The sequence below is a fragment of the Trichosurus vulpecula genome, chromosome 8 (assembly GCF_011100635.1).
Source record: "Trichosurus vulpecula isolate mTriVul1 chromosome 8, mTriVul1.pri, whole genome shotgun sequence".
Lineage (NCBI taxonomy): Eukaryota > Metazoa > Chordata > Mammalia > Diprotodontia > Phalangeridae > Trichosurus > Trichosurus vulpecula.
Window position 1 is genome coordinate 17,703,385 of NC_050580.1, and position 7,738 is coordinate 17,711,122.

Here is a 7,738-nt window from a genome sequence, read left to right on the forward strand (position 1 = left end):
TATTATATTGTTGCTTAGGACATAATGAATTGATAAAACTGGAGGACAGATAACCACTCATCATCCTTAACAGATAATACAGGCTCATAGAACTAGAGATGGAAGGAATTCCTCAGGTTATATTACATAATCCTAAGTGTGTCTATGGCAAATGACTTATCCAAGGTAACAAAAGGAGTAAAATCTTTAGGATTATAAATTTTATACTTTCTGTTCAACATAAGCATAGGGAATTTCTTCCCTGGGTGACACATATAGCAATGGAATTAATGGAATTAAAGATCAAGACCACATGTTAACCAAAACAACAAAAAAGACTCTTGAAAATAGAAACGATAGGTTGATATTGTCCAAGGTTGTGGAAACTGTGGCCTTGAGGCCACATATGGTGCTCTAGTTCCATAAGTTCTTCACACAACAGATTCCCTTAATAAAGGATATGTTCTGTAAACCTTGTACACAGTCAAAAGGCCCCACCCAAAGACCGAGAAGGCTACATGTGGTCTCGATAGCCCAGGTTCCCCACTCCTTAACCAATTAAATTTTGTAGCCCTTAAAATTTCCCTGGGGTAGTTAGGTGGTGTATTGTATAGAGTGCTGGGATTAAAACCAAAAAGACTTATCTTCCTAAGTTCAAATTCGGCCTTAGACACTTGGTAGCTGTATTACCCTGAGGACATCACTTAGCCATGTTTGCTTTAGTTTCTTCATCCATAAAATGAGCTGGAAAAGGAAATGGCCAATCATGCCAGCATCTTGGCAAAAAACAAAAAACAAAAACAAAAAAAAAAAACAAAAGCAAATGTGCTCAGAAAGAGTTGACATCACTGAAACAACCAGAAAACAGTGACAAAAAATTGCCTACAGAAAACAGAGTTCAGTAATTGGTTGAGAAACCTACTCCATTTAATTGTTTTAAAGTCAGAGAAATACTGACCTGTCCCCAGATTTTTATTTTGTCTCTATTTTTTTTTAAATCAAAATTTTAACACCCCCCTTCTACTAAGTATAGGCTAATCTTTTTTAATAGAATCAACTTCTGAAGAATTTTCTTAAAACATACACAATATGTTCTCAGCAGAGGAGCTCAGGATTATATCTCAATTGCATCTAATCACAGAGCAGTATGATGAATTCTGATTATGTGTTAGGGATTCAATATTCATGCAAAGGCAACATTGGCTGGTGTCAGTCCAGCTGTGTGAGGTCAATCAAGTGTACAGACAGAAAACACAAGCTGATTTAAACTGCTGACTTGAATGCTCTCAGACGTTCTCTGATGGGGGAACTGAATATAGGCAGACATTTAGGGTCAGTATCGCATGTCCCATAGCGTCAGAAGGAAGGCCCCACCGTGTTAAGATATTTCAGGATTGGTTTGGGGGCAGGTAACCTGCAGCCTCGAGGTCCTCTATGTCCTCAAGTATGGCCCTTGGACTGAATACAAACTTCACAGAATAAATCCCCTTAATAAAAGGATTTGTTCCGTAAAACTTGGACTCAGTCCAAAGGCCATACCTAAGGACCTAGAAGGCTGGATTTGGCCTCAAGGCTGCATGTTCCCACCCCTGGTTTAGGGGAATGACTAAGTGGACTTGGGTTTGAATCCTAGCACTTTCATTCTCTTCCTAGAGTGACCAGTTACATCCCTTAACCTTCTGGCCTCAGTTTCTTTATCCACAAAATGTGCATCTTGTTCTAGATAATCTGTAAAGATCTTTCGACTTTAAACCTAGTGTCCTATGATGTTCATGATGTATAGTGAGAGGACTTCAACACATTGATTACTGTTGCTGTTTTTGTTGTTGTTTTTCAGTTTTTCAGTCTGACTCTTTGGGACATCATGTGGGATTGTCTTGGTAAAGATTCTGGAGGGGTTTGCCATTGTGAACTCCAATTCATTTTACAAATGAGAAAACTGAGGCAAACAAGGTTAAGCAACTTGCCCAGGGTCATACTACTATCACATGTATGAGGCCAGATTTTAGCTCGGGAAGATGAGTCTTCCTGAATCCAGGCCCAGCACTCTATCCACCATACCACCTACTTGCCCCTTTACTTATAGGTGGAAAATCACTTAAATTCTCTGTATTATTTCCTTATTAATCAAATGTTAGGTTTGGTCTAGAATGATGACTTCTTCCAGCCCTAGTTCTACTGGCATCATTAGAGCTTGGAATTTCAGATTTTCTACCCTGGTGATGTTGTGAGAATTATTTAACTTTTCAAAGACTCTGTTTCCCAAATAATAAATTAAGGTGGTTGAACTCCATGATTTAAAGACCCCTTTCAGTTATAAATAGATGACCCTCTAGTCTTATTTTTCAAAAAAGGGAACATGGGATACAATACCTAGCCCTTGATTTAGTATAGCTTTGCTGCTTATAAACTAACCACATAGCAATGAGAAATCCAAGGCTTTAGGCCTCAATTTCCTCTGCTACAAAGAGAGTGACTTAGACTAGAATTCAGTGCTGTCCAAAATTTGGCCTGCAGTGTGATTTATGCAGCCCACCTACATGCACAGAAATTTACATAAGCTGAGCTACAGCAGAGCTCTCACTAAAATGGCCAAATTATATTGTCTATTGTTTCAAAAAAGCTCTGTGGGGTTTCTGTGTCCAGTAGGGCTGGTCTCTGTGCTCTTGACCCTGTTCACATTTTATCCGTTGTTCTTGATCCTCCATGCCTGCCTCTTGTGCCTCCCATCTGCTCCATGAGATGCCCACCTCCAGGTCCTCCTCTTTTTCCTCCACCAAAGCCTCCTCAATACATTCCTTGTCCTCCCTGGAAGTCGCCTCTGTCTCCACCTTGGCCTGCTTTGAACATGCCCTCCACAGCCCATGAGGACATCCACCTCCGCCTCTACCACTGCTCATGCCACCAGGGCCACCTCTACCACAGTCACCACCTGGAGGTGGAAAGGGTGGTGTAAGGAATTTCTCAGGCTTAGGGGACTTACACTGATTACACTCTATTCTCCAGGTATAATTCTGGTTTCTGCAGCCTGGATTAGGGCACTGCCAATCTCCTGCTCTGTGCTGGACATTTCATCCTCTTGCAGGGTTTCCTCGGCAACCTCTGAATCCTCTCGGTAGAAAACTTCCCATGGGGGCAGCTAGGTGGCACAGTGTGTAGAGCAACAGCCCTGGAGTCAGGAGCACCTGAGTTCAAATCTGGCCTCAGACACTTGACACACTTAATAGCTTTGAGACCTTGGCCAAGTCACTTAACCCCAACTGCCCTGCCTTCCCCCCTCCAAAAACCAACAACAAAAAGAAACCCTCCCCTGTCTCCTCCTCTGCCTACCATTCAGCCCATGGGACCTTCTGGCTCCCCGGCCCTTCAGCACCTCTTTGGAGTGGAGGAGGCATCCCTCTGCCCTCATGGGGTAGTACGAAGCCTTGCATGCTATTCATTGGGGGTTTCTTTGGAGCAAGAGACACTCTGAATTTGCTCCCTTGGAAATCTTTCCTACTAAACCATTCTACTGCAGCCTTTGCAGTACGTGTGTCTTCATAAGATATAGTGGCATCTCCCTTTGGTTTTCCAGTTTCTTTGTCTTTTTGTTCATCTTGACAACCCTAAGTTGTTTGAAAAATTCTTCTAGTCCGTCAGTAGTCACATTTTCATTCACCCCTTGTACATAAATTGCACTGTTTTCTGAGTCTTCATCTAGATCTACAGTCAGGCCTAGGTTCAGTTTTGCTCCTTCTTCCATAGGTTCACCAGTCTTATTGAAGCTACCTTTCTCTCCAGCACATATTTCACTGAGTCTTCCTCCTTCTCCCTGTCCACCTCTGCTCATGCCTCCATGATCAAAACCCCCTCTTCCTCTACCTGAGTTATCAGGGCCACTCATGCTCTGGTTTTCTCCGGGTCTGGAAGAACCTCCAGACTCCTGCCCATGTACACCCGAGCTGCTGGGATGGTCCTGCCAGAATACATTCTGCTGCTTGTAGCTGCTGCTCTGCTGGCCATACTGACTTGGAGCCTAGCTACAGGATCCAGTTTGGGAGGGATGACTAATGGGGGGCTGCTGCCCATAGGTATTCTGCTGGGAGTAACTGCTCCGATCATAACTATTTGGGTGGGTTGAGGAATAGCTGGTTGGTGGATAGGATGGCAGAGCAGTAATTGGATGCATGGGGAAGCTTCTGAGCACCTGTGGATAACTGTAGTTGCTCTGTCCCTATCCTAGGTTGGGATGGCTGTAGCCTACTGTACTAGATGGAGGCTGACTAGACTCAGAAGGCTTACTACCACCCTGGGGTCTCACAGGTGTGGCCGTTGCTGGCTGCTGCCAGTAGGTGTGGTAAGGAGGTTGGGTGCCATATGCAGACTTTCTGCATAGGATGCCTTAGTGGTCGTAACTGTAGCAGAGTTGGTATCATAGGGCTCCATCCCATATCCTTGGATGGACTGACCATAAGCTTAAGGTACACGTGGTGTAGTATGACCTGTTGGAGGCTGTCCATAAAAGGTTGAATACAAAGTAAGGCCACATGTTGCAGTTGCCTGAGACTGTGTATAGCTGACATCAGTAGGTTGTTTATAGGTTCCATAACTTTGTAGCTCACATGCCTGTTCTGTACATATCTTTGAGTTGGCTGGGATACAGAAGCACTGCAGCCCTGCTAGGCTGCAGCTTGACTGTAGGCACTGTAGTTCATTAAGGCCATTTTCTCTCCTTCCTCCTCCTCATTCTCTCAACATCCATCTCTGTCCCTTGGTAGCTCGCCCTCAATAACAATGTTTATTAAGTGCCTTCTACATAGCAGGCATTGTGCTAAGCTATAACAGATTGCTACTTTCCTAGAGGTCTGGGACAGTGCCTTATTTTGTCTTTGTATCTTCAATGTCTAGGCTAGTTCTTTGCACAGAATATATGGCCCTCTCCTCAAAAAAGGTTGTTTTTGGTTTTTCTTTTTAATAATGGAATTGATAATAGAAAAATAACAAAACTGGAATGAGCAGACCTGCCAGCAGAATTCACTGTCCCTTGATCATTGCCTCAGTCTACCTTTCACCATTTCTACTTCACATTGTGAACAGAGGGAGAATTTGAACCCTTCTTCTCTCCCTCTCATTTTAGCCTTGATACCTTAACTGGTAGAGATTTTAGGCTTTATACTGTCTATAAAAAGTATTTCACACTGAAAAAATTGTAAAAAAGAAATGTGTTTAAATATGGCAGAGGAAACTTGTCCATGCCCTGGGTAACCTCATTTTCCTCCCAAGAAATTGTTTGGTTTGGGATGGAGAGGCCTAGGTCTACTCCCCCGTCCTCCCCCACACCAAAGGAGGACCTTGTGAACCTCAATAGGGCCAAAGGTTTTAGCCTTCATATCCGCCTATGGACATACTGGTCCTGTCCTTGGATCAGCTTATGAGACCTAAGGACAGATGAATATAGGTTCATAATCTTTAAAGGGGCTTTTTGAGTAGCCCAGAAATGGGAGAAAAGGACTTTTTAGCAACCATGAGTCATAGGTTCTCCCCTTGCTACTTATGTTCTCTAAGTCTGACTGTACTTGTCCCCAACTCTGGCAAGCACTAGTGAGAGAATGTCATAGAATGTTGGGGGGATGCTTTGTTCTGATTATGTTTAATATTTCACCTTAATAAATACCCCTTTCTAGAAGCTACTTAGGACTAGCTGACTAAAATAATCCTCCAATGAGAATCTTAGTGTGAAGCTTAGCAATGGGGAGTCAAAATGATAACAGTAGAATATTACCCCTGATTCCCCAGAAGTACTGCCAGAGAGAAAGATGTAGCCAAGGACTGGAGACTCAACTGGTCATAGTGGGAATTGAGATTAGGAGCCTCAGTACTTAAACAGGTTTCACCACTATTTGTATCAATGTCTAAGGGGGAATATTGACAAATATAAATTCATCTGATTTGGCTTTTAAAATCTAAAACAGCATGGACTCCATCTTTCTCTCGAGGCTTAATAGACATTACCTTTTTTTCTACTTTCTATGGCCCAGTGATGGGCAGAATCTGGATATTTCTTTGTTCTTCCAATTCCATCTCCTGTCCTCTCATTTTGCTTTTGCAAGGGCCATCAGACTTACCTGGAATGCATTCTCTTGTCACCTCAGCCTTGAAGAACCCCTATTTTTCTTCAGGACATTATTCAAGCTGCTTTCTAGATGTGACCATTTCCTGTTTTCACAATTTCTTATGTCCTCACTCCTGAAGTACTTTATAAGTTTTTACATTTAATTGGTATACATACATACATACATACACTCATAAATTTCTAAGCTGTTTTTTTTTTGCCTGATAAAATGTAAGTTCTTTGAGAGAAAGACTAAGGATTCTCTCTCTCTCTCTCTTTCTCTCTCTCTCTGTCTCTCTCTCTCTCTCTCTCTCTCTCTCTCTCTCTCTCTCTCTCTCTCTCCCCTTCCTTCCTTCTTCTTTCCTTCCCCTTCTATCCTTCTTCCTTTGATCTTTTTTTCTTTCCTTCCTTCTTTCCTTCCTTCCATTTATATCATAATCACTAGCACGGAGAAGGTATGTAAGAAAAATGTGATTGTTTTATGTAATTATAACACTAGATGATTTCTGATGCACATAGCTACATGGTCATATTCCATTGAGTCACAGAATGTCAGAGATGGAAAGGATTTGGGAGCCCATATTGTGCAATTCTTTTGGAAACAAGAATCCCATCTAGATTATGGCAACCAAATGTAAAAAGACCATTGATGAACCTGAATCCCCTCAAATTCCCTATGGCAGCCCATTTCACTTTGGGTAGCTCTATTTGTTAGGATTTTTTTTCCTCACTTAAAGCCTCACTTTGCCTTGGGCAGCTAGGTAGCGGAATGGATAGAGTACTGGTCATGGAGTCAAGAAGATCTGAGTTCGAATTCAGATTCAGATACTCACTAGCTGTGTGACCCTGGGCAAGTCACAACTTCAGTTTCCTTATCCATAAAAGGTAGAAAATGATTACAAGCACCTTACAGAGTTGTGAGCATCGAATGAGCAAACATTAGCATGTTTGTAAGGGGCTTTGCACAGTGTCTGGCATATATTAAGCATTATATAAATGTTAGTGACGATGATGATGATGATGATGGCCATGATCATGATGATAATAATGATTTCACTCCTTGTTTGTAGGCTTGCCTTCCAGGGCCTGGCAGAATAATTCTAATTACTTTCTTACCTGACTAGTCTTCAAGTGCATTTATATTTGTCTATGTAGCTAATTCTTGTTGAATATCATGTTGTGACTTTGGGTCTCAGTTTTCTCATTTACAAAATATGAAGTATTATATGAACTCTGAGGCATCTTTTCATTCTAAATTTTTGATCCTGTAGCTTTATGTCCCAATACACTCCGCATGTATTTCAAAGTCAAAAGGAAAGCAAGAGAGAGAGAGAGAGAGAGAGAGAGAGAGAGAGGGAGAGAGAGAGAGAGAGAGAGAGAGGGAGAGAGACAGAAAGAAAGAAAGAGGGAGAGAAAGAGAAAGAAGGTACTCCAGTTTGGCCTACTCTTCTACATCATAGTGGAAATACCTCCATATTTTCAGTTAGATGACTCATGTGAAAATACTGGCTTTGGGGACTAATACATATATGACCTGAGAGGAAAACTTTTTTTTTTTTCCATGTAGGTCTCAGGAAAACAGGAGGTTGTATTTTAGAACATCTAAAGTCTCTTCCTTTTTGAATTGCTTTGAACTAAATTCTAGTGCTAACAGTAAAGTTTCTTTCA

General features: G+C 41.9%; 1 pseudogene; it reads right to left on the reverse strand.

Annotated features, from left to right (window-relative positions):
• Positions 1-2,655: 2,655 nt before the first annotated feature.
• LOC118829432 lies at positions 2,656-4,682 on the reverse strand (annotated as a pseudogene).
• Positions 4,683-7,738: the final 3,056 nt, after the last annotated feature.